Source organism: Dasypus novemcinctus, chromosome 3, assembly GCF_030445035.2.
Source record: "Dasypus novemcinctus isolate mDasNov1 chromosome 3, mDasNov1.1.hap2, whole genome shotgun sequence".
Lineage (NCBI taxonomy): Eukaryota > Metazoa > Chordata > Mammalia > Cingulata > Dasypodidae > Dasypus > Dasypus novemcinctus.
Window position 1 is genome coordinate 63,501,283 of NC_080675.1, and position 27,768 is coordinate 63,529,050.

Genomic DNA, 27,768 nt, shown 5'->3' on the forward strand with positions numbered 1-27,768 from the left:
TCCTAGCATATTGTGCTACATTAAATTCCATTTCATTGCTTATGATAGCTTTTTTTCTTATTTCTAGAACACAGATGTGTTTAGAAGAATAGATGTCAGAAGAGGGAGATTTAGGAGATAGAAGGGAAAGCAGGTCTTTGATATTTTGTACCCTTATGTACCTTTTCACATGGAATATTCATTATTTTATTATTAATCACAATAACAATAAATGCATATGAAAGAAGATAGAACAGGTATAATTTTCCTTTTCATATTATAGTTGAGGAAACTGAGGCTCAGAGAGATTGAACTTACTTGTTACAGTGATGAACAAAGGCCAGGTGAGACAAGTGGATGGAGATATATAAAATAGCACCATCAAACTCAATTGCTGTGAGAATAATTTTACTTTGTGAACATTGTAATCAGTAAAGTGCAGACCCAACTTTCAAGTTCAGTGACCCTTGGATCTGAAGTTTAACCTAAATATGGTTGATCAGAGGACGTTTTATAATTTAGTAGCATGCCTTTGAGCATGGTATGGGATGAGAAAGGAGAAGATTGAAATATCTCCTTCTTTGCTCTCCTTAAGCCTAGTTCTGAATGAATATTTTACAACCAATATGGAGGGTACAGAAGCAGAGGGAGAGACAAGGACTTTCTTCTCTATTCCTAAAGAGTTATGAAAGGATAGAAGTTATCTTCCAAGATATAATTATCATCTAGCTTTACCAAAGCAAGCAGTAACATCACAACTATAGGTCTTAAAGTAGTAGATTAAGATGATGGAAATTGAGAAAAAAATTGAAATTTGGTGGACTACAAAGACTTCTAAGGTAACTCTGTTCTCTCTATTGGTAGGGAGAATCAGTACATGCTATTTAATTTAACTTCCATGCTTTTAAAATGTAAACAGTGCCTGGAATTTCATAACAGAAAGTACTTATCTTCAGAAAATAGATATTAAACTTTTAATTCCAGAAATGCATATCACCTGACCGTTCCAGTGCATGTACAAACATAAGAAACTGTACATATACAAGCTTGAAATGGAAGACCACATTTGGGCTAAAAATGCCTTTTGCACTTAGTTTGTGTGCAAGAGAAACAATGTTTCCAGTCAAATGTATGGCTCATCCTTGAAGAAGAAAAGTCTACAGTTACAGTAATTTATCACCTGAGTGTAATTTTAATGATTTTCTATGAATGTGGTTTTATTCTAATCAGCCCTGGAAATTTGGAAAGGAGTGCATTAACTGGTCTCCCAGGATCTGATTTTCTACCCTGTCACAGATTAGTCAGTATGTATTAATCAGTGGCCAGCTTCGACCATTCCCGTTGATAGTATTACTAAATCCATTTACAGTGAATGACTGAGAATAAAAAATCCATTCTTTTTTTATAGTCAGGCATTTGATAATAGGCATTTAAAGACATCACTTTAATTACTGAGGTGGTGGATCAAGTCCATTTTACCCCGACCCCTGCTAGTGTAACATCTGTTAAATTTATCACCTTTCCCCCAATATGACTGTGCAGTGTTGATTAACTAAGCATGTGGCCCTTCCAATTTGGTGACTCAGGAGAGCTCATATATCACTTAGCACATCAGAAAGCATGTTCAATTGCTTTTGCCTTCATTTATTATCCCACGGGACAGAAATGACTCTTAGCTTTTCTGATTAAACCACTCTGACCGTGTTTTAAGTTTACTTGTATACATTGCTAGTTAATAGCAAGCACTTCCCTTGGGCATAAACTTTTAACTCTCATTTAGATTGGCTCTGTATTATGAAAGAGGCTCCAGCTTGGGGAGAAGAACAGTTGCCACATCTTTAGTCTTCAGACAAACATAATGCATCCCAGAAGTTCACAGAGAAACCAAATCCAGGTAATTTTTAGAGACACAACCCCAAATAAATTTCCTCAGAAATATACTTAATTTGAATTAAAAATAATGTAATTCTGCTAACTCATATATGAAGAAAATTGGTTTATTTATATGGAACATTCAAGAACTCAGAAAGGGGGTAAAGAATTCTGGAAAATGTGATCAATGCAAACATTATGCCTTTTGAAACTGGTGACTTTCTCTTAATGAATTAAAAAAAAGACTAAATACATGTATGTCTGGAGGATGAACAATCTGAATTGTTAAATGAACTTAAATCATCTTAATGAAGTTATTTTTTAAAATATTCTTGAAACATAGTTTAAAAGACATTTTAAAATATGAGAGTTTTAATGTAATTTTTGGCCAACACTACTAATTTTAGTTATTAAGGAGCTATCTTTAACTATTGACTTTTTGAATTTCCTTTTTTACATAGGGAATTAGGTGCAGGTGAGGGAGAGTTCTCACAGTCAAATCTGTACTGCCAACTATGTAGATCTAGAGATTTCTAGGTATATGTCCAAGACTTTGGCAGTATGTGGTATGTACTTATGTTTGCAGGTAAAATGAACTTGACAGGGGAGTGGATGTAGTTCAAGTGGTTGAATGCCTGCTTCCCATGCATGAGGTCCTAGGTTCAACCCCTGGTACCTCCTAAAAATAAAAAAAAAGAACTTGGCAGTAATCTACAAAATACATATATTTTTCTATGGACAAAATAATATTTTTGGTGGAGTAGTAGAGGTGGATTAACAAATTGTGTTACCTGCTTTAAAGTTTGGCTTGATGAGACCCCCTTTTATCAGCTGATTTATTTAAATGAAATACAGGTGTAAGATCTCTTTACATATCTATTTATTTCTTTTTAAAGAGTCACTTTGATAGAATTGCAGTAGTATTGTCATATATTTTAATCAGCTCTTTGTCAATTTTAAAACAAGAATATCCTAGATAGCAATTTTGGATGCTACCTAATATTCATTGAAAATATCTATAGAGCACTTACTGTGTGCTGGGTACTATTCTAGACACCAGTGATATCATGGTGAACTAAACTGACATGCCCTTCATTTCATGGAGTTTACATTCTAGTAAACTGTCTAGGAGGAAGACAATTGCAAATGAACAAATAAATATATAATATGCAAGATGGAGATATGTGCTATGTAGGTAAATGACACAGTATAAGATCTAGAATAATGGGGAATGTGTGCTCTTCTAGATGGTGTGTTCAGTGAAGACCTCCCAGAGGGCTTAATATTTGAGCAAAGCCTGAATATACTCAAAGAGAAGGTTGTTTGAAAGTTTCTGTGTGAGTGGGAAGGTGGTGGGAATTTGGAAGAGCCTTCAAGTAAGAGTGATTAAACTGCTGAGGCTGTGAATTGAGTACGTGTTTTATATGGTGGAAAACTACAAGGAAGACAGTAAGACTGGAACAAAAAAAGTGAGAAGAATGGCAAGAATGAAATCTGAGAGGGAGCCAGGGACCAGAGCATAAAGAGCCAGAGTAAGAAAAATGGAAACATTCTTCTCAAGTGCACATGGATAATTCTCTAGGATAGACCATATGTTAGGTCACAAAATGAGCCTCAATAAATTTAAAAATATTGAAATCATACAATGTATATGCTCCAACTTCAATGGGAACAAGCTACAAATCAATAACAGGGAGAAATCAAATTGAGAGCTCATAAATCAACCCTCACATTTATGGCCCACTGATTTTTGGCAAGGTGGCAAAGGCCACTCAACTGGGAAAGAACAATCTCTTCAACAAATGTTGTGGGGAAAACCATATTTTCATTTGCAAAAAAAAAGAAAGAGAAAGAAAAAAAGAGGAGTCCTACCTAATACCATATAGAAAAATCACCTCAAAGTGGATCAAAGACCTAAACCTAAGAGCTAGAATTATCAAACTCTGAGAAAAAATGTAGGGAAGCATCTTCAGGACATTGTGATAGGTTTCTTGGACTTTAAATCAAAAGCAGAGGCAATAACAGAAAAAATACGTAAACGGGAGCTAACCAAAATAAAAAACTTTTGCCTCAAAGGACTTTATCAAGAAAGTAAAAAGACAACCAACTCAATGGGAGAAAGTATTTGGAACCATAGATCTGATAAAGATTTAATACCCAGAACATGTAAAGAAATCCTTCAACTTAACAACAAAAAGACAAACCAATTAAAAAATGGGCAAAATACACAAATAGACATCTCTCCAAAGAAGATATACAAATGGCCAGAAAGCACATAAAAAGATGCTCATCATTAGCCACCAGGGAAATGCAAACCAAAATCACAATGAGATACCATTTCTCAACCACTAGATTGGGTGTTATTAGAAAAATGGAAAATTACAAATGTTGGACAGGGTTCAGAGAAATAAGAACACTCATTCATTACTGGTGGCAATGTATAAGTAGTGCAGTCGCTGTGGAAGACTGTTTGGTGGTTCCTGTGAAAGCTAAGTGTAGTACTACCATATAACCACGCAATCCCACTCCAAAGAATTGAAAGTAGTGACTTGAATAGATATTTGCCTACCAGTGTTCTTAGCAGCATTTTCACAGTCGCCAAAAGATGGGAACAGCCCAAATGCCCAACAAATCTATGATTGGATAAATAAAATGTAGTATATACATATGATGAAGCATTATTCAGCTGTAAAAAGGGATGAAGTCCTGATACATGTGACAATATGGGTGAACCTTTAGGTATTCATATTTAGTGAAATAAGCTACATACGAAAGGATAAATATTATATGATCTCACTGATTTGCAATGATTAGATTTCTTAGAGTCAGAATCTAAAATATAGGTTAATAGGGTATGGAATGGGAATAGGGAATGGAAAGGTAAGGCTTAAAATATGCAGGTTTCCTATTTGGCTTGATGGAAATGGTTTGGTAATGGATGGTGGTGATTGTAGCAAAACATTGTAAAATAAAAAGTGAAAAGTAGATTTTATTCTATATGTTGGAGCCATTTGATGACTTTTTGCAGGAGGTGAAAATATCTGATTTGCATTTTAAATATAACATTCCAGGTTCCTGTGGGAAATAGAGTGCCAGCAGAGGGTAGAAACATAAACAGTTATGATATTCTTGCTGTGTTCTAAGATAGACTTGCTGGTGACTTGACCAGTGTGGTAGTAGCCTGAGAAGTGATTGTGTTATGGATTATATACTCATATATTTGATTTAAAAACTGATTGAATTTGCTGATGGTTTGGATATGGTGATGGTTGCATGGAAGACAGAAAGGTAAGAGCTAAAATGACTGAATGGTTTTGGGGCAGCTTAATGGAGTAAATGTTTCTCTCCAGTTTATGAAGTGGGGACACTTCTGGTAGTAGTGGAATGAATCAAGAGTTTTGTTGTGGATCTGTTAAATTTGAGTTGTCCATTCGACATTCAAATGGAGGTGTTGGATGTGGCGGCATTGTGACACTGTCAAGTAGGGAAGAAGCCAGGACCAGATATATATTTCCAGGCCTTAAGTGTACAGGTGTTATATAAGGCCATGGAGCTGGACAAGTTCACCTATGGAGTAATTTTACAGTAAAAGACTAGATAGAGGATGGTGGACAGAACCATTCAAAAGTAGGAAGAGGAGAAGTTATCAATGGAGACCTAGCAGGAGTGGTCAATGAGATCCAGAAAACCTACTTTAATAGTTATAATCTGAAATAGGATGATTATTACTGGTTTGGGGAATCCTGAGATATACAGGAAGAGAGCATTTGCTCCTCACAGAAACAGAAGGTATATTTTTCATACCTGGACTTTGGATTGTTCAGTTTCATGGAGAGGCTTGGAGACCAATGGTGTTTGTTTCTCCCCTTTGCTATGAAAATGAAGACTTCTATCCTCGAGGGTAGCTGAATCATTCATTAGAAAGGCCAGGAGTATAAATAGTAGCATTGCATTATTAGATAAAAATAGACCCTACTTAAACTATGGCTATTGTTAGAGAGTAAAGTGGGACTAAGGAAGCCCATGTGAAGGCCATTGCAGAGTTCTAGGTCGAAAATGATGGTGGCTTAGGCTACAGTGATTGTGACATTCTAAAAGTTCTGGAATACAGCTGTACTAGCCAAACTGGAACTTAGATGATTTATTCTAATGCCAATAGGGTTTAGTAGTTTCAGCACATAAAGAATGTCTAACAGAATTTAGTAAAATAGCAGTATTTCTTGAGAAGAGTTAAACTATTCTTTGGAATAAATTGCATTGCATTCAGTCAAAGATTTATCTTAAAATAGCTTATACACAGTGCAGTATAATCATACATTGTTTATAGTTACAACTCTAGTTTGGCCCCATTCCTTTTTTCTAGGAAACTAAGGATACCTTTCTTTAAGGAGAGACTCTTTAAAATCTCTGTCTTTGTTCTGATCTAGGCATACTCTTTGGTAATCTGATTGTGTCATTCTCAAGGCTGCTTCAGTGACCCATGATGGTTCAGTGAACCATGAATGTTGCATTGATTCATGCCTTGCTGACTTATTTACATCGCTATTGACGTAGAGTTCTGCCTCTCTTACAATTGCTCACAGTTCAGTCTTCAGGATATCTTAACTGAATTTCTATTTCTGTAGTTATTTCTCTTGCCCAGTTGTGAAATGCAGTCCACAAAATGTTTATGCATTCTACTTATCAAAATGTCTGCCAGAGGTGAGAGTGGGTTAGATAGAAAACTTCCATGGAATTATATGAGAAAGAATATCTTTGTGATTGATGGATATGATATATATCTATTGCTTATATGATTGATAAAATGTAACCGAGCTCATCAACCCACTGTGAAGATATATATGCCTCTTCTTTTCTCAGCTGGCATAGTTTTGCAATAAATTACCTAATAGCCAGATACATAGATAAAGACAAAAAGTAAAACCATGAAGTGGTTCAGGCATCTTTCCTGTCTTCTACCTATACTTTTACCTATATTTATGTTTCTGAATGGTGGTCAGATGCAGACAAATACCAAGCCATTAGGTAGGTGAAATGCTGACCAAAAAGTTTGCCTCTTTTTATTTACTTTCTTCTAGCTAATTCTTCAATTTAAGGTAAATACTTGGCATGCTCAATAACTTGTTCAATATCAAAGATAAATATTTGCAAGCCTATTCAGTGCTAAATGCATGTGGATAAATCTAAGGACATGAAAGGAGCTTGAATATGATATTCATTAGGATATTTGTTTAATACAAAAAAAAACAGTGATGATAGAATAAAATATATGATTATATATGATTGTATATGAAGTGACATAAAACATCACAAGAAAAATTTCAAGACAATTTATGAACGAGAAATTTATTTTCAAAATGTATGAATATTAATATTATTAATACAAGTAAGGATTCTATAAGACAAAATTTTTAAATTTTAAAAAATAAAATGGGTAGTTCATACATGGAGAGATAAAATTGACCATGAAATATATAGAAAATTTTCAACATCATTAGAAAACAAACATTAAATTAAATTCAAATAAAAATAATAAACAAAATTACAATTGCTAAAGTTTAAATATGTATGTATATATATATACACACACACACACACACACACACACACACAGGCATACACACACCCAGGTTTGTGAGGATACCAGGCAATGGGTATTGAATTAAATTTTCTGGAGAACAACTTGGCATATAAATTAAAATATCTTTGAGAACATACATCTTTTTTATTCACTATAGAAAATAAACTATAAAGATGTCCATTGCAGCATTAATTCTAACGGCAGTAACAGGAAAACAGCTGTAAATGTCAACCATATGAGATTAGTTTAGAAATCCTGGTGAGCTCACAGAGTGTGTATTAGTCAGGATTCTACAGGGAAACTGAATCAACAGGAGATATTTGTAAATGGTATGAGATTTTATAAAATTCTTCCACATGACTATGGGGGTGCGCAAGTCTAAATTCCACAGGCAGGCTGTAAACCTGAGTCTCCAATGAAGGTTGTTGATGATTTCTCAGGCTGTCCAAAGTAGAGATGGAGATTCTCTCTGAATTCTGAAATCACTTCCCCTTTTAAGGCATTCAACTGATTGGATAAAACATCATTCACTACTGATGGCAATCACTTTGGTTGATTGTAGATCAGCCATCTATGCAATCAACTCACTGATGATTGAAGTTCATTGATGTCCTTGTATTACAATTAACCCAGTTCTTGCTTGAATAAACAACTGGGCACAAGTACCTCGCCATGTTGACACATTAGCTCAATCATGACAATCCATACCTCGTCACCTTGGCATCCATAATACACATCACCTTAAACCATACTTTGTCTCTAAATAAAAATGATAACAGACAGGTATATATATATTTCTACCTAAAAATATTCAACTGTCCTCGTACAACTGGAAATGCATGAATTCCCTACAGTATAGATTGCAAGTCCTAGGGTAATATTCACTCTTACTTGACATCCTTAAACTTTATGGCATGAAACTAATACAACTTATATGATAAGGGAAAAAGTTAGGGAAGAAAGCAAACATGTTAGTTTTATGTACATATACAATCATACTCAAAATAAAAGAAGGAAAACATATTTATGACCATTAAAGTTCTCATTTCTATAACTGGTCATACAATCAAAGTTCATATTTATCACTACCTGCTTCCTCTACCCATTCCATGTTCCTGTTACCCTCAGAAAGCACCTCAGCTGGCCATGGTCTTTGCCTGGTGAGTTGATTCAAACTCTCATTCCTGAAGATTCTGGGCAATTGTTAGTCCTACTTGGATTGGGTTGTTGCAATTTTCCATTGACTCTAATCACAGGGCATGGCAGTACTAAGAGATGCCCTAGAGGATCTGTTGTATTCTGGACAAACTCTTCTTTAACCCATTATGTAGGTGCAGTCCTATTTCCCCTTGATAGGATCAGTCACCCCAGCTAGTACAGTAATTCCTTTCTTTGCCTGTTGATTTACAGGTAAGAGGAGCCCAATGTGGCCAGGTGGTAGTCTTAACTTCCAGTTCAATGGAATTATTGTTGTGTTCCTTGGTGGAAGCACTCCTCCTTTTGGAACTAAGACCTGTGGACCAGCAGAACTTAAGGTTGCAGGGACAGGAAGCAAAAATTTTCCTGGTAGATCACCAGGAGTAATAGTGAGTGGTACCACTCCCATTTTTAGCCTTTCATTCCTAGACTTGTGAATCCTGGCTGTGGGAGAAATAGCACCATAGAATGGACACTGATTTAGAGCATGTGCAGCTTCCTAGAGAACATTGCCCCAGCCCTGCAAGGAATTGTTGGCACCATAATTGAGTCTTCAAAAGGCCATTCCACTGTTCTATTTATCCAACTGCTTCAGGATGATGGGACCATGGTAAGACCAGTGAATTCTATGGGTATGTGCCCATTCCCATGTATCTTTTGCTTTGAAGTGGGTTGCTTTTTCAGAAAACAGGGACATGAATAGATATTTGCACACCAATGTTCGTTGTGGTTTTATTCACAATTGCTCAAGTATGGAACCAGCCCAAGTGTCCATCAGTCAATGAATGGATAAACAAAATGTGGTATATACATATGATGGAATACTGTGCTGCAACAAGAAAAAATGAAATTGGGACACATATAATAACACTGATGAATTTTGAAGACATTATGCTCAGTGAAGTAAGCCATACACAAAAGGAAAAATATTGCATGGTCTCATTAATATAGGCTGTGTTTGAAGAATAAACACATGAAGTTAAAACCTAGAGTACATGTTATTAGAAGAAAAGAGGAGGGATGAGAAGGACTTCTGATACGGAATGTATGCAAAACTTTTAATTAACTTGATTGTAAAAGTGTGGAAATGGATAGAGTTGATGGCAACACATTATAGTAAGTAGCAGGTGGTTTATAAATGGAATTGTGGCTTAAAAAGGATAGTGTAGGGATGTAAATGTCAATTGAAAGAAAGCTAGAGAATAATCTAGGGACTGAATAACACAGTGAATCCAGAGGTGGATGAGAATTGTGGTTGATAGTTTAGATGCAAAAGTGTCCTTCTGTGAGCTAGAGAAGATGTATGACACTATTGCAAGGTCATGCAAATATGGAGAAGCATGGGATAAATGCAATTGATGTGACCTATAGACTGAGGTTAACAGCAATACTATAATATTCTTGCATCAATACCAAAGATGTACTGCATTGATAATAGGGGTTTATGCCAAATGTAAATTATGGTCCATGGTTAGTGTTAATAATCTGATGATATTATCTCATATTCTGTAACAAATATTGCACTATGGTGCTATTTTGTAAGTACACAACTTTTGTAATAAAAATATATTTTAACAAATTGTATTGTATATCCAGGGCAAGAAGAAGATAGGTTGAGTTGAGAAAATCTGATAGGTTAAACTTAGGCTATTTGCAAATTTAGACCAAGCATCAAAAAGAGCCTAAACACAAAAGCCATCAATATTGAGCCCTCAACTATAGGGACAAATGGACCTTCAGAGTTAGCACATCAAGATAATCAGATGTCTAGACACCAGCAAAAAATTAAAATCCATACTAAGAACCAGGTAGATATGGCTCAGTCAAAGGAAGAAATTAAAAACATCAGAGGAGACTCAGAATTTCACACAATTAATCCAAGAATTTCAAGCAAATCTCCTAAATCAATTCAAGGACAGTAAGGAAAATATGCCTAAAGAGATAAACTATACTCAGAAGACAATGTGTGAAGATAAAGAAGAATTTGAAAGTATAAAAAGAAACATAAGAGAAATGGGAATGAATGGTATAATAGTAGAAATTAAGTGTATGTTATAGGTATGCAACACCAGTTTTGAACAGGCAGAAGAAAGAATCAATTAACTAGGAGACAGGACAACTGAACTCATACAGTCAGAAGAACATACAAAGAAATAATAGAAAAAATTGAGCAGTGTTTCAGGGATATGAGTGACAGCACAAAATATACTAACATATGTATTATGGGTGTCCCAGAAGGAGAAGAGAAGGGAAAAAGGGCATAAAGAATATTTGAGGAAATAGTGGCAAAAATCCCCAACTCTTTGAAATATATCTGTCCAAGAAGTGCAACATATTCTAAACAGAATAAAGACCTACTCTGAGACATATACTAATCAGAATGTCAAATCCCAAAGATAAAGAATTCTGAAAGCAGCACAAGAAGAGCACATACAAAAAATAATCATACCCATCATCAATACAACTAAGTGCTGAATTCTCATCCAAACCATGGATTTATGGTTTATGATTTCTCATCATAAGCCATGGAAAAGAGAAGGCAGAGTATGATATATTTAAGGTACTGAAGGAGAAAAACTGCCAGCCCAAAATTCTTAATCATGTGAAGATTTCCTTCAAAAATGAGTGTGAGTTCAAAGTATTCACAGATGAACAGAAACTGAGAGATTTTTTCAACAGGAGACCTGCCCTAGAAGAATTACTAAAGGTAGTCTGCAAGTAGAAAGGAAAAGAAAGACAGGAGACAGTAGTGTGAATAAATGAAAATCATAATAAGGGTAACTAGAAGGGCAAATGAAAAACCAAAAATTCCATATACTCAACATACAACTCAGCTCTTTAATTAATAACTGATGGTATAGATTTGGAAATGAATGGTGATGATGGTAGCACATTATTGTGAATATAATCAATAGCACTGAACTATGAAGGTGAATTGATTAAAAAGGGAAACTGTAAGGAAGCATATGCTACTAGGATAAAAATTAAAAAGATAAACATAGGACTGTACAACATATTGTAAATGATGGACTATAGTTAATAGTACACATTTAAGGTTCTTTTCATGAATTATAACAAAAGTGCAACAGTAATACAAGGTGTTAAGAATAGGGTGGTGTAGCAGTTTGATATAGTTATGAATTACAAAAATAGATATGGATTATGTCTGTAAACTGTTCTGTACCTGGGCTTGATTAAATTATGATTAGGGCTTTGATTGGACCATGTCAGCAGTGTGTTGATATCACTGATAAAAGGCATGGCAAAGGACAGAGTTTAAGGGTTTTTAATATTGGAGTTTTGATGTTAGAGTTTGATGCTGAAGCCTTAAGCTGGGGCCCCAGGAAGTAAGCACACAGGAAAGAGAAGCAAGCCCCAGGAAGAGAGGATCCCTGAGCCTAGGAAGAAGCAAGCCCTGGGAAGAGAGAAACCCTGAAACAAGAAAGAAGCAAGACCCTGGAAGAGAGGAACACAGGAAGACCTAATCCTTGCAGATGTCAGCAGCCATGTTGCTTCAACATGTGTAAATAGACTTTGTTGAGGGAAGTAACTTATGCTTATGGCTTGGTATCTGTAAGCTCCTACCCCAATTAAATACCCTTTATAAAAACCAACCAATTTCTGGTATTTTGCATCAGCACCCCTTTGGCTGACTAATACAGAATTTGGTGCCAAGGAGTGAGGAAGTGCTTTTGCAATTACCAAAATGCTGGAATGGTTTTATAAATGGTAAGAGGTATTTTTTGGAGCTGCTTGGAAGAAAAAACCTACAGTGCTTTGAAGAAACTATTGATAGCAATATGGATGCTTAAGAGATGTTTTATGATGCCTTAGGAGTAAATGATGAAGCTATTATTGGAAACTGGAGAAAAGGTGATCTATATTTTAAAGTTGCAAAGAACTTAGCAAGATTAACTCCTGGTTTATGGAAGGCAGAATTTGAAAATGGCAAGCCTGGGCATTTAGCTGAAGAAATTTCTAAAGTAAACCTGGAGAATGCGACTTGGCTTCTGCTTGCAGCTTATAGCAATATGCTAGACCAGAGAGATATGCTAAAGACTGAACTGTCAGGCACAAAGAAAACAGAAACTGATTCTGGAAATTCCAAGCCTCTGGAAATCAAGCTCCCAGATGAAAGTGCCCCATTGGAGAACTTAACAAAACTTGGAACTTGTAAATCAGGATGGAAGATGCAGTTATGTTGCAAAGACTTGTGGAATGTCTTAATGTCTGGTGGCTTGAACCCCTGCTTCTGGCATGCTAAACCAACAAGGTTTTTGAGAGAGCTGTATGAATGAAAAACACTGTCGTCTTGGACTAACAGGGACATGAAAAGGAGAGATTGAAGGAGAAAAAGTTTTAAGAGGAAAACCATGGAAGCTGAGATCTGGAATTAAGATATCACCTTGAGTCGAGAGAGGAAACCCACCCATGTGTAGAGAGAGGGTGAGTTTGCACCGCAGTTGAAGAGGGTGGGTATTCCTGGCTGATGTTCTGGGAGAGTTTTGCCACCCCAGGGTATAGAGAGTGTGGAGTACATTCCCCAAGGATTCTGGTGGTTAAGTTCAGCACCTCACAGGTCTGAGAGGGGTTGACCTGTCCCCCATGGATTAAGGAAGGCCAGGTGGTCAACTTGTTTCTCTGAGAGGGTTGAGCCTGTATGCCAAAGGTTAGGGGGAATGCTGTCTTCACATCACTGTACTAGGGGGGTTCAGACTTTAATCCAAAGATTGGGTACCATGTTGCAATCATACCAACACTCTTGGAGGGAGAGGCCTGGAGTTTGGTTGATGCTCAGATGCTTGATGAGGGTAGACCAAGAAAATGGCCATTGGGCAAGCCTGTGGAAAGGGTGGGTTCACATAAGGCACCAAGAAAAAGAAACCATCATCTTAAATATAACGTTCAGACTTTGAAATCGAACGGAGTATGTCCTGCAGGTTTACTGAACTCTAGAGGAACCATGACTCATGTTTCCCTCCCAATTTCTCCTTATTGTAATGAAAATGTTTATTCTTTTTCTGTCCACTTGTGTATTAGAAACAGATAAATTGTTTTGTAAGTTTCAGAGGTCTATAGCAGATGAGATTTTGCCCCAAGACAAACTGTAGTTCTTTAAATTGATGTGATATGATTTAGTACTTGCATTGTTACTGACTTAAGGTTTTTTTTTTTCAATATTGTAATGTCTTTCTGGAATTCAGAGGTTGAACTGTAGCAGTTTGGGAAAAATACATCTAATGCGAATAATGGACAATATTTACAGACAATCTTTCACCAATTATAACAAAAGTAACTACTGTTAAAAATAATACAGTTAGGGAAGTGCCTGTGGTTCAATCGTTGGGCTCCCATTTACCATATGGGAGGCCCTGGGTTTGTGTCCCAGGGCCTCCTTGTGAAAGCAGGCTTGCCTGCACGCTGTGGAGAGCCACTGGCCCTCAAGCACTGCGGAGTGCCACCCAGCCTGCAAGCACGGCAGAGAGCCAACTTAGCAAGAAGATACAACAAAAAGGGAGACAAGCAAAAATGCAGAAGAACATGCAGTGAATGGACACAGAGAGCAGACAGTAAGCAAGCCACAAGAATGGCAGGAAATAAATAAGTAAAAATAAATACAGACACAGAAGAATGCACAGAGAAGGGACACAGAAAGCAAACAGCAAACAAAAAGCTGCAAGGGGGGGGATTAAAAAAAAGTAACCCAGTTATAAAAAAGTGTTATCACAATTTAAAAAAATGTTACACAGCAAAACTAGGTGTTGGTAGTAAGGTAGTATAAGGGAAACCTGTATTTTATGTATGGTGGTTTTGTAAATTCACAACTTTTATAATAAAAAATCCAATTGAGTAAAAATGTCATATTCCTGATGAGAAACATGAATAATATAAAGTGGTAATGTGGGACAAAAACAACATAGAGGGGAAACAGAGGGATATAGGAGCAGAGAAAGTGCATGCTATTGAAGCTAAGTTGGTATCTTTTCAAGTTGGTAGGTTATAGATGTAACTTGTATAATATAAACCCCAGTGTAACAAGAAAGAAAGTATTTAAAAAACATACAGAAATGAAAATCAGACAGGGATAAGACAGATACACCATGAGGAGGTTGCCATAAAGGAAAAGAGAGACAAAAAAGATATGCTATATAAAATACAAAGGAAAATAATGACTGAAATGAATGCTGACTTTACTTCTAAGATCTGAAACAAGACAAGTATGCCCAATGTAACCAGTATTATATAACATAATACTGGAAGTTATAGCCAGAGCAATTGAAACCCTAGATAAAGAAATAAAATGTATTCAAATTTGAAAGGAGGGAAAAAACCTTCAATATTTGCAGATGACATGATGCTATATATAGAAATTTCTGAAAAATCAACAAAGCTCCTTGAGCAAATAGATGACTTCAGTGAAGTGGAGGGATATAAGAGCAGCACTCAAAAATCAGTTGTGTTTCTATACACTAGTAATGGGCAAGCTGAGGAGGAAATCAAGAAAAAAATTCCATTTACACTAGCACCTAAAAGAATCAAATATCTAGGAATAAATTTAACTAGGAATAAATTTATGTACACATAAAACCACAAAAGATTGCTAAAGGGACACAAAGAAGACTTAACTAATTGGAAGGACATTCTGTGTTCATGAGCTGGAAGACTAAATGTAGTTAAGATGGCAATTCTTCCCAAAATGATTTACAGAGTCAAAGCAATCTCAGTCTAAATTCCAACAGACAATTTTGCAGAAATGAAAAAGTGAATTATCAAATTTATTTGGCAGGGTAAGGGGCCTTGAATAGCCAAAAACATCTTTAAAAAGAAGAATACAGGGGAGGGATCACACTTTCTGAACTTTAAAACGTATAAGAAAAAAATGTATTAGAAAGCTGCAGTGGTCAAAACTTTCAAAACTTTAAGATTCTGGATCAAGGATAGATATATCAACTAATGGTATTGAACTGAGAGTTCAGAAATAGATACTCACACCTATAGCCAATTGATTTTTTTTTTACAAAGCTGCCAGGTCCACTCAATTGGGAAAGAATGGGCTCTTCAACAAATGGTGCTAGGAGAACTTGATATATACATGCGAAAGAATAAAAGGAGATCCATATTTCATACCATATACAAAAATTAATTTAAAATGGATCAAAGACCTAAATATAAGAGCCAGGGCTATAAACCTCCTAGAAGAATATGTAATACATTAGATAATGTATTAGATAAAGAATATGTAGGGAAGCATTTTGTATTAGATAATGGTTTCTTAGACCTTATACCCAAATCACAAGCAAATAATGGAAAAAAAAAATAGATACAAGGAACCTCCACAAAATTAAAAACTTTTGTACATCAAAGAAGTTTTTTTTACAAAAGTGAAAAGACAACCTACTCAATGGAAGAAAATATTGGGAAACCACGTATCAGATAAGGGTTTAGTATACAGAGTATATAAAGAAATCCTGCAGCTCAACAATATGGTCAAACAATCCAATTTGTACGGAACATCTTTTCTTTTTAGGTTGATTTTAAAGGTTTTCAAATGGAAAGTGGTGATGGTAGCACATTATTGTGAATGCAATTAATAGCACTGAATTATATAGGTGAATGTGGTTTAAAGGGAAAACTATATATCTTATATGTTATTGGAAAAAAATTAAAGATAAAACATGGATCTGTATAACACAGTGAACCCTATTATAGGTTTTGGACTATAGTTAATAGTATAAGTATAAGAATCTTCTTTCAAGAATTATAACAAATGTTGTGATGGTTAGGCTATTGTGTCAACTCAGCCAGATAATTGTGTCCAGTTGTTTGGTCAAGCAAACACTGGGCTAACTGTAATACAAGGGCATTTATGGACTTTAGTCACCATTGACTTTACTGCAGTGGTAAATCATAGATAGCTGGTTATAATTACATCAATCAGGGAGATTGCCATCAGCAATGAGTGATGCTTAACCCAATCTGTTGAATGTCTTTAAAGAAAGTGATTCCAGCATTGAGAGAGAATTTCCCAGCTTTGTCTTTGGACAGCCAGCATCTCCCAGAACTCATCAAGAACTGTCATTGGACTTTCATTGGAGCCCCTGGTTGCAGCCTGCCTGCAGAACCTGGACTTGGCATCTTCATGGCTGTGTGAGAGACTCTTACAGAATTGTATACTATTGACAGATCTCTCTTGTTGATTCTTTTTCTCTAGAGAACCCTGACTAATACAGCTTGGTACCTGGAGTGGTTCTTGGGGAACAGAGTCTTAAACATAGGGTGTCTGAGGTGGTTCTGGGAGTTTTGCAATTGTCTCTCTAGTTAAATTGGACTCAGGGGTACTGAGAACTCCCTTTCCAATAACTAAGAGGCTGCTAACAGTCCATGGTGCAAGTCGGCAATCGAGATACGCAAAATAACATCACTGGAATCCCCTACTTCCATGCTTATTAAGAAGCAAGAATCTGGATGAGAGCATTTTCAACATCTTAACAGAGTTTTTTGGAGTCGAATGGTATAATGATTTTGGTTGGCCTCTCCTAGATCCCTGGATACTGTTACAAAAGAAAGAGATGAGTTACAGTCTTCAAATTTGAAATTTAAACACCAAATGGATGATGCAAAAGTTTCTACATGTGCTCTGAAAGAAAATCTTGTCTCCTGTAGCCACAGACTTTGAAATATCTAAGAACCAAACTCAGACCCTTGTTGTACAATAGTGGAGTTACAAAGGAAACTAAAATTTCAACCCCACAGGGTTTCTGCAGTTAAAGTGCAGGCATTGTTTGGAAAAGAGTGGAATCCAGAGAATTGGAATGGAGACATATGGGATGATGATGATATTGATGGAGGCATTGGAACCCTGAATTCTGCTTAGGCTTTTCCAGATAAGTCTGCCGTGGCCTGCCCTGTCCAGACCACACCTTGTCAACCTTGTGTCTTCTAGACTCTGGCCTGCCCCAGGGAGTCTGAAACAAATTCCAGCTCTGAGGTGGGTACCAACCAAACTGAAGTCTGCCCTGCTCAGTGTCTGGCTTGCTCCAGGGAGTCTGGACCTCCTCCCAGCCCTGAGGCATGTACCAGCCAAACTTCAGCATTCACTGCTCAGCCTCCAGTCTGCCCTTAGGAAACTGCCTTCCAACCCCTGCCTGAAGAGATTAATCCTGGCTCACCAGAAGAAAATGCAAGGGAATGCCCTGAGGTCAGTAGCTTGCAAGGCTTTTCTAATCCTTCTCCTTACCCACCCCCACCACCTCTCTTGCCTTTGAGACATATTACTAGACTAAAATCACAGCAAGCCCCCAAAGGTGAAATACAAAGTGTGACCCCTTAGGAAGTAAGGTATATTCAGAAAGAACTACATGAGTTTTCCAACTTATATAGACAGAAATCAGGGGAATATATGTGGGAATGGATACTAAGGGTATGGGATAATTGTGGAAGGAATATAAAGTTGAATCAGGCTGAAGTTATTATTATTATTATTTTTTTAGACAGAGGTCTGTCATTTTTTTAATTCTCTCTCCTCCGCCCCCCCCCCCCCCACCCTGGTTGTCTGTTCTCGGTGTCTATTTGCTGCGTCTTCTTTGTCCGCTTCTGTTGTTGTCAGCGGCATGGGAATCTGTGTTTCTTTTTGTTGTGTCATCTTGTTGTGTCAGCTCTCCGTGTGTGGTGCCATTTCTGGGCACTTTCTTTCATACTGGGCAGCTCTCCTTATGGGGCGCACTCCTTGCGTGTGAGGCTCCCCTATGCGGGGGGCACCCCTGTGTGGCAGGGCACTCCTTGCATGCATCAGCACTTTGCATGGGCCAGCTCCACATGGGTCATGGAGGCCCGGGGTTTGAACTGCAGACCTCCCATGTGGTAGGCAAATGCCCTAACCACTGGGCCAAGTCTGCCACCAGGCTAAAGTTATTGATATGGGCCCACTAAGCAGAAATCCTGGATTCAACGTTGTAGCTTGAGGGGTTAGAAAAGACTCTTAACAGTTTGTTTAGGTGGCTGATTGAAACATGGGCCAAAAGATGGCCTTCCACATCTGAGGTTGAGATGCCCAATTTGCCCTGGTACACAATAGAAGATGGAATTCAAAGACTTAGGAGATTGGAATGCTAGAATGTATTTACCATTTGAGAACTACCCACCCACCCTAGGAATGTCCAGAGGACACACCTTTAACCAGAACTGTGAGGAATAAATTTGTAAGGCTAACTCCATCTTCCCTGAAGAGCTCTGTGGTTGTTCTTCTCTGTAGTCTGGATATTACTGTAGGGAGGGCTGTGATGGAATTACAATCCTTATATATTATGGGAATGATTGGATGTCAGTCTGGTAAAAGTCAAGTTTTGGCAGTTAATTTCTTTTCTTTTCTTTTTTTACATAATCCAGAAAAGATAAAATTTATTAATTAAAATCTACAAAAATATATAAATGGTAATAAAAGAAACGTACATCATATTAATTCTATTAATCAAGAAAGTAGACACTGTAACAAGTTTTATCTTTATAAGAAATATCTGCCATTTCCCATAATTTTAGAAACAATGGAAATTAATTATCCTATATGTACATAAAAATGGACATGAGGTAATCACAATACCATTATTTATGTCCATGAAAAACTGGAATATCATAGAAGGAGCTAATTGTTAAATTTTGTGGTGATATAAAAGTGTATGTACCCCAGAAAAACATGTTCTTTTTTAAATTTTTATTATTTTTTAATTCATTTTTTTAATGTTACATTAAAAAAATATGAGGTCCCCATATAACCCCCACCCCCCTCACCCAACTACTCCCCCCATAGTAACATTCTCCTCCATCATCATGACACATTCATTGCACTTGGTGAATACATCTCTGAGCATCACTGCACCTCACGGTCAATGGTCCACATCATAGCCTACACTCTCCCACATTCCATCCAGTGGCCCATGGGAGGACCTACAATGTAATTGTCCCTTCAGCACCACCCAGGACAACTCCAAGTCCCAAAAACACCTCCACATCTCATCTCTTCCTCCTATTCCCCATACCTAGCAGCCACCATGGCCACTTTCTCCACACCAATACCACATTTTCTTCAATTACTAATCACAGTAATTCATGAATAGAATATCAGTAAGTCCACTCTAATCCATATTCTATTCCTCCATCCTGTGGACCTTGGATTGGTTGTGTCCATTCCACATCTATATAAAGAGGGGGCTTAGATTCCACATGGATGCTGGGTGCAATCCTCCCGCTTTCAGTTGTAGGCACTCTTGGCTCCATGGGGTGGTGGTTGACATTCTTCAACCCCATGTTAGCTGAGTGGGGTAAGTCCAATAAACCAGAGTGTAGGAGCTGAAGTCTGTTGAGGCTCAGGGCCTGGCTATCATATGGTCAGTCCAGAGATTCAGATCCTCTGGGTATATCTTAAACCCCAGCACCAACTACAATTCTGGTAAAGTAACAGGAAAGGCTTGTGAAAAGAGATCACATCTGAGTCCAGCTCCATCACACAGAAACACCAACTCCAAAGAAGGGCCAACTGACATGGCAGTGAATTCCATCTGCCATGACCATAACAGCTGTGGGTCTCTGTAGCCCTCAGAAGAACCAGTACCTGGGGTTGTATCTACTTTATCTGTCTCTGGGACTCTGCTCAGGTGTGCATAAGGGCAACCCCTCTGATAACCTCCTGGCTCTTTTTTAGAGACTCATAGCCATATAAACTCATTTGTCCTTTCCATTTCCCCCTTGATTTAGGTCAAAAAGCATTTTTAACTCCTGTTATTATATGTAGACAGAGATATTTTGCTGGTCCGAGATGAACCTTTTTTGGCAGTTAATTTCCAAAGTCAAGGTGGGCATGGCTACCACAATGGAAGGCAGATTCAAAGAGCCTCCATGTTGCTCAAATGTGGCCACTCTCTAAGCCAAACTCAGCATGTAAATGCATTACCTTCCCCCCAGCATGGAACATGATTCCCAGGGATGAGCCTCCCTGGCACCAAGGGATTAGTACCAATCACTAACTGGTGCTGCAACTAGAAAGAGACTTTGAATAAAAGGGTCAACTCAGACCAGCAGAATATCTCAACCTACATGTAGGATCATGTATGAAAAACTGCTTTTTGACCTTGAATAAAAGGGGGAAGTGGCAAAGACAAATGAGTTTATATGGCTAAGAGTCTTCCAAAAAGAGTTGGGAATTCATCAGCGGGGTCACATTTATGCATGCTTCAGCAGGATCCCAGAGATAGCTAAAGTAGATACAGCCCCAGGTACTGGTACTCCTGAGGGCTATGGAGACACACAGGTTCTATGGTCATAGCAGATGGCTTTGGAGTTCAGTGCCTTTTCAGTGGGCCCTACTTTGGAATTTGTGCTTCTGAGTATGATGGAGTTGATCTCAGATGTGACCTTTCTACATATGCCTCTTCTGTCACTTTTACTGAACCTGTGGTTGGTGCTAGGGTTGGTGTATACTCAGGAGACTTGAATCTCTGGACTGTACATGTGCCAGCTGGGCCCTAAGCCTCAGCAGAGTTGCAATTCCTATTCTCTGGTTCATTGGACTTACCCAGGTCAGCTAACAGAGAGGTGAAGATGGTCAACCACCACACCAGGGAACCAAGAGTGCCTACAACTGCAAGCAGGAGAACTGCATCCATCATCCATGTGGGATCTAAGCCCCTTCTTGATGTAGAGATGGAGTGGACTTCACCACCCCAAGGCCCACACGAAGGAGGAATAAAATATGGACTAGAATGGACTTACTGATATTCTACTATAGAATTATTGTGACTAGTAATGGAAGAAATTGTAGCATTGATGTGGAGAAAGTGGCCATAGTAGTTGCTGAGGGCAGGAAGAGGGAAGAAGAGATGTGAAGCAGGGGAATTTTCAGGACTTGGAGTTGTCCTAAATGATATTGCAGGGACAGATGCTGGACATTATATATCCTGCCAAAACCCACTGAAGGGCTGGGGTAGAGTGCAAACTACCATGTAAACTATAATCCATGTGGTGAAGCAGTGCTCCAAAATGTATTCACCAAATGCAATGAATATGCCACAAGGATGAAAGAGGTTGTTGATGTGGGAAGAGTGGAGTGGGGGTGGGGGTATATGGGAACCTCATATTTTTTAATGTAACATATTTTGTGAACTAAGTATCTTCAAAAAATACAATAAAAAATAAAATAAAATTTAAAAAATAAGAAAATTTTGCTGATCATTACTTTTTTTAATTTAACAAATGAATTTTATTGATACATATTAAAAAAACTAAAACAGACAAAAACACTCAAAATAGTTGAGTGGTGTAGAGTTATGGTGTTGGCTAATACATCATGGGGTACCTAGCAGTGAAATAGATGAGCAGTCTACTAAATTTCTTTTGGATCTGTATAAACAGAAGAATTCTAGGTTGAGTGAATAAAACCCTAGCTCAAATTACAGATGCAAAGAATCAAGGCCCCTTAATCAATTCCAAGACTTGAGATAGTTTACAGACTCAGAGCGCCTTGAATGAGGGGAAGGCTAGGTCTCCTTGGGGAAGGATCCTGTTAAACTGACCAAAATTTATACTGTTACTCTTCCTCCCACGTTTCCCTGAGATGATTTACAGCCTTTTACCAGAGTCACTGTGCATTGGGGAAAAGGAAATGATCAGACATTTTGGATATTATTAGACTCTGACTCAGAAGTGACATTAATTCCCAGAGACTCAAAATGTCACTGTGGTACATTAGTCAGAGTAGGGGCTTATGAAGGTCAGGTGATTAATGGAGTTTTAGCTCAAGCCCATCTCACGGTTGGTCCACTGTGCCCCTGGACCCATTCTCTGGTTATTTCTCCAGTTCCAGAATGCATAATTGGAATAGATATGCTCAATAACTGGCAGAATCCACACGTTGGATCCCTGACTCATGGAGTGAGGGCTATTTTGGTTGGAATGTTGAAGTGGAAACCCCTAGAACTGCCCCTAACTAGCAAAATAGTAAACTAAAAGCAATACCAGATTCCTGGAAGGATTGCAGAAGTTAGTGCCACCGTCAAGGATTTGAAGGATGCAGGGGTATTGATGCCCACCACATCCCCATTCAACTCTCCTATTTGGCCTGTACAGAAAACAGATGGATCTTGGAGGATAACAATAGATTATCATAAACTTAACCAGGTGTGAGTCCAATTGCAGCAGCTGTCCCAGATGCGGTATCATTGCTTGAGCAAATCAACACATCCCCTGGTACCTGGTATGCAGCTGTTGATTTGGCAAATGCTTTTTTCTCGATTGCTATTAGTAAGGACCACCAGAAACAGTTTGCTTTCAGCTGGCAAGGCCAGCAGTATACCTTTACAGTCCTACTTCAGGGGTATATCAACTCTCCAGTCCTATGTCATAATATTGTCTGCAGGGATTTTGATCATCTTTCCCTCCCACAATACATCACACTGGTTCATTATATTGATAATATCATGTTTATAGGACCTAGAGAGCAAGAAGTTGCAAAGACTCTGAACTTATCAGTAAGGCATTTGTGTGAGAGAGGATGGGAGATAAATCCAACTAAAATACAAGGTCCTTTCACCTCAGCGAAATTTCTAGGTGTCCAGAGGTGTGGGGCATGTCAAGATATCCCTTCAAAATGTGAAGGATAAGCAGTTGCACCTGGCTCCTCCTATGACCAAAAAAAAAAAAAGGCACAATGCTTAGTTGGTCTCTTTGGATTTTGGAGACAACATGTTCCTCATTTGGGTGTGCTACTCAGGCCCATTTATTGGGTGACCAGAAAAGCTGCTAGTTTTGATTGGGGACTGGAATAAGAAGAGGCTCTTTGTCAGGTCCAAGCTGCTGTGCAAGCTGCACTACCACTTGGGCCATATGATCCAGCAGATCCAATGGTGCTAGATGTTTCAGTGGCAAATAGAGATGCTGTCTGGAGCCTTTGGCAGGCCCCTAAAGGAGAATCACAATGCAGACCCTTAAGATTTTGTAGCAAAGGCCTGCCATCCTCTGCAGATAACTACTCCCCTTTTGGGAAACAGCTTTTGGTCAGCTACTGAGCCTTAGTAAAGGCTCAATGCTTAACCATGGACTATCAAGTTACCATGAGACCTGAGTTGCTTATCATGAACTGGATATTGTCTGACCCACCAATCCTTAAAGTTGAGCATGCACAGCAGCACTCCAAAATAAAGTGGAAATGGTATATACAAGATAGGGCTTGTTCTGGTCCTGAAGGCATGAGTAAGTTACATGAGGAAGTAGTCCAAATGTCCATAGTCACCACCCATGCCATGTTACCTTCTCTTTCCCAGCCCACAGCTTTGGCCTCTTGGGGAGTTCCTTACGATCAGTTGACTGAGGAAGAGAAAACTCGGGCCTGGTTTACAGATGGTTCTGCCTGATATGCAGGTACCACCTGAAAGTGGACAGCTGTAGCACGGCAGCCCTTTTCTGGGACATCCCTGAAGGACAGTGGTGAAGGCAAATCTGTTCAGTGGGCAGAACCTAGTTGTTCATTTTGCTTGGAAGAAGAAATGACCAGAAGTGCATTTGTACACTGATTCAGGGACTGTTGACAATGGTTTGGCTGGATGGCCAGGAATTTGGAAAGAATATGGTTGGAAAATTGGTGACAAAGATGTATGGGAAGAGTTATGTGGATTGACATTTTTGAGTGGGCAAAAAATATGAAAATTTTTGTGTCCCACATGAGTGCTCATCAGAGGGTAGCTTCAACAGAGGAAGATTTTAACAACCAAATGGATAAGATGACCCACTCTGTGGCTAATACTCAGTCTCTTTCCCCAGTCACTCCTGTCATTGCCCAGTGGGCTCATGAACAAAGTGGCCATGGAGGTAGGGATGGAGGTTATGCATGGGCTTAGCAACATGGACATACCCTTACCAAAGCTCACTTGGCTATGGCCACTGCTGAGTGCACAATCTGCCAGCAGCAGAGACCCACACTCAGCCCCTGATATGACACCATTCCTCGAGTTGACCAGCCTGCTACCTGGTGGCAGGTTAACTACATTGGACCACTTCCATCCTGGAAGGGGCAGTGATTTGTTTTAACTGGAATAGACATATACTCTGGATATGGGTTTGCATTTCCTGCATGCAATGCTTCTTCCAAAACTACCATCTGTGGACTTACTGCATGTTTTATCTCCCACCTTGGCATTCCACACAGCATTGCTTCTGGTCAAGGAACCCATCCACAGCAAATGATGTGAGGGAATGGGCACATGTCCATGGAATTCCCTAGTCTTACCATGATCCTCATCACTCTGAAGCAGCTGGATCAATAGAACTGTGGAATGGACTTAGAAGACTCAATTACAGTGCCAACTAGGTGGAAATATCTTGCAGGGCTGGGGCAATGCTCTCCAGCAGCTGTCTATGCTTTAAATCAGCATCCACTCTATGGTGTTGTTTCTCCCATAACCAGGATCCATGGGTCCAGCAATCAAGGGGTGGAAATGGGAGTGGCACCACTCACTATTATCCCTAGTGACCCACTAGGAAAAATTTTGCTTCCTGTCCCTGCAACCTCAAACTCTGCTGGCCTACAGGTTTTAGTCCCCAAAGGAGGAGTGCAATCACCAGGGAACACAACAATGATTCCATTGAACTAGAAGTTAAAACTGCCACCTGGCCACTTTGGGCTCCTCTTACCTCTGAATCAACCATCAAAGAAGGGAATTACTGTACTCACTGGGGTGATTGATCCTGACTATCAAGGAGAAATAAGGCTGCATGTACATAATGGGGATAAAGAAGAGTTTGCTTGGAATACAGCATATCGTCTAGGGCATCTCCTAGTACTGCCATGTCTTATGATTAAAATCAATGGAAAATTGCAAGAACCTAATCCAAGCAGGACTAACAATGGCCCAGAATTTTCAGGAATGACAGTTTGGGCACCCCACCAGGCAAAGAACTATGGTCAGCTGAAGTGCTTGCTGAGAGTAATGGAAACATGGAACGGGTAGTGGAAGAAGGTAGTGATAAATATGAACTTTGATCACGTGACCAGTTACAGGAATGAGAACTATAATGGTCATGAATCTTTCTTCCTTGTTTCATTATGATGATGATTGCATATATTCACAACATGAATTTCTTTGTCTTCTTTCCTAAACTTTCCCTTTATCATATAACAAGTTGTATCCGTTTCATGTCATAATGTCTGAGGATATCAAGTTTGAGAGTGACTATTACCCAAGAACTGGCACTCTATTCTATATGGAATTAATGTGTTTCTGGTTGTATGTAGTAGAATTGACCATTGTTAGGTGGAAATATATATATATGCATGTCTGTTATTGTTTTTATTTAGAGACTAAGTGTGGTTTAAGGTAATGTGTATGGTTACCGAATTGACAAGGGGTGAACTGTTATGGTTAGGCTGTTGTGTCAACTAGGCCAGGTAATTGTGCCCAGTTGTTTGATCAAGCAAGCACTGGGCTAATTGTAACACAAGGGCATTTATGGACTTTAGTCACCATTGACTTTACTGCAGTGGTAAATCATAGATAGCTGGTTATAATTACATCAATCAGGGAGATTGCCATCAGCAATGAGTGACCCTTAACCCAATATGTTGAATGCCTTAAAAGGGGAAGTGAGTCCAGCATTGAGAAAGAATTTCCCAGCTTGTCTTTGGACAGCCAGCATCTCCCAGAACTCATCAAGAACCTTCATTGGACTTTCGTTGGAGCCCCTGGTTGCAGCCTGCCTGCAGAACCTAGACTTGTGCATCTCCATGGCTCTGTGAGAGACTCTTATAGAATTGTATACTATTGACAGATCTCTCTTGTTGATTCTTTTTCTCTAGAGAACCCTGATTAATACAAATATACAACACTAATACAAGTTTATAATAATATGGTGGTATATAGAAAAAATATATATTTAAGGTAAACTATGTACAATAGTTATTAGTAGTATTTTAGTCATTGTTCACCATGTGTAACAGAGGTAACTATTGTTAAAAATAATATAATTATAAGAAAGTGCTATCATCAGTTGTAACAAATATTCCACACCAACATAAGGTGTTGGTGGTAGGGTCACATATGGGAATCCTGCATTCTATGCATTATTGTTCTGTAAACCTACAACTTCTCTAATAAAAAACCACACTATGTTAAGTTTACCTGTGCATGTATATTTCTGTGTGAAAGTATGTACATGTGAAAGAGAGAGCTAGAAAGAGAGAGAGAGAGAGAGAGAGAGAGAGAGAAAGAGAACAAGCAAACTTGGCTCTGAGGCCAGACTGCCTGGATCCATATTCTAGTTCCATCATAGTCTAACTTTATTGAACAAGTTATTTAACATCCTTGTGCCTCAATTTCCTTAGTCACAAGATGGGAATAAAACAACTACCTTTCTCATCTGATTGTTGGGAGGATTAAGTAAGTTTACTATGTAAAAATTTAGAAGAATGACTGGTCTAAAATAAGCACACTAAAATATTATTTATTTGTATCATCAAATGTTAACCTTGGACATTCATTTATTTAACAAATTTTTATTATATTTATTGAGGGGAAACTTCAGGCCAAATGCTTTTATCAGCACTGGGGACACAATGATGGACAAAACAGATAAAATTACTGCCCTTAAGGAGCATATATTTTAGTGGAGGAGATGAACAACATAGAGATAAACAAATGAATACATTTACATTGTTAGTGATAAGTGTTGTAGAGTGCTGAACCCAGCAGGGTAAAAGAAGAGTGGTCATGGGAGGGGTTCTTAGAGGAGGTTGTCAGTGAGGAGGTGATGCTTGAGCAGAGACCCCATCAAAGTGCAGAGCAAAGCCCCATGAGTATCTCGGTGAAGATCATTCAAGTCAAAAGGACAACTGGAAATGTCCTATGCTGGGAACGTGGTTCATTTGAGGAAACAAACATGGCTGGAGCAGGATAAGCTAGGGGAAGAATGATGAGTAATTAGGTAGAGATAATTACAGGGAGTCTTGGGGTCCAGTCATTGGGGGATATCTAATTATGGAGAGTAGTTTAGACTTTATTTTAGGTGTACCAGGGAGCCAATGGAAGGCTCTGAAAAGACCAGTATTTTAAAAAGGTCACACTAGTTGCTTTGTATAAAATGGACTATCCTGGGGCAAAGGT

General features: G+C 38.4%; 2 long non-coding RNA genes across 2 annotated transcripts in view; one reads left to right on the forward strand and one right to left on the reverse strand.

Moving 5' to 3' along the window:
• LOC131277938 (uncharacterized) overlaps positions 1-5,887 on the reverse strand; it is a 97,703-nt gene extending 91,816 nt beyond the window's left edge. The window contains exon 1 of the long non-coding RNA XR_011648360.1: positions 5,656-5,887. This is a non-coding gene — a long non-coding RNA (uncharacterized lncRNA). The remainder of the gene's footprint in view (positions 1-5,655) is intronic.
• LOC139438664 (uncharacterized) lies at positions 1,370-26,786 on the forward strand. The gene is made up of 3 exons (XR_011648359.1): positions 1,370-1,873; positions 16,626-17,828; positions 23,938-26,786. It is a non-coding gene; the product is annotated as an uncharacterized lncRNA (long non-coding RNA).
• Positions 26,787-27,768: the final 982 nt, after the last annotated feature.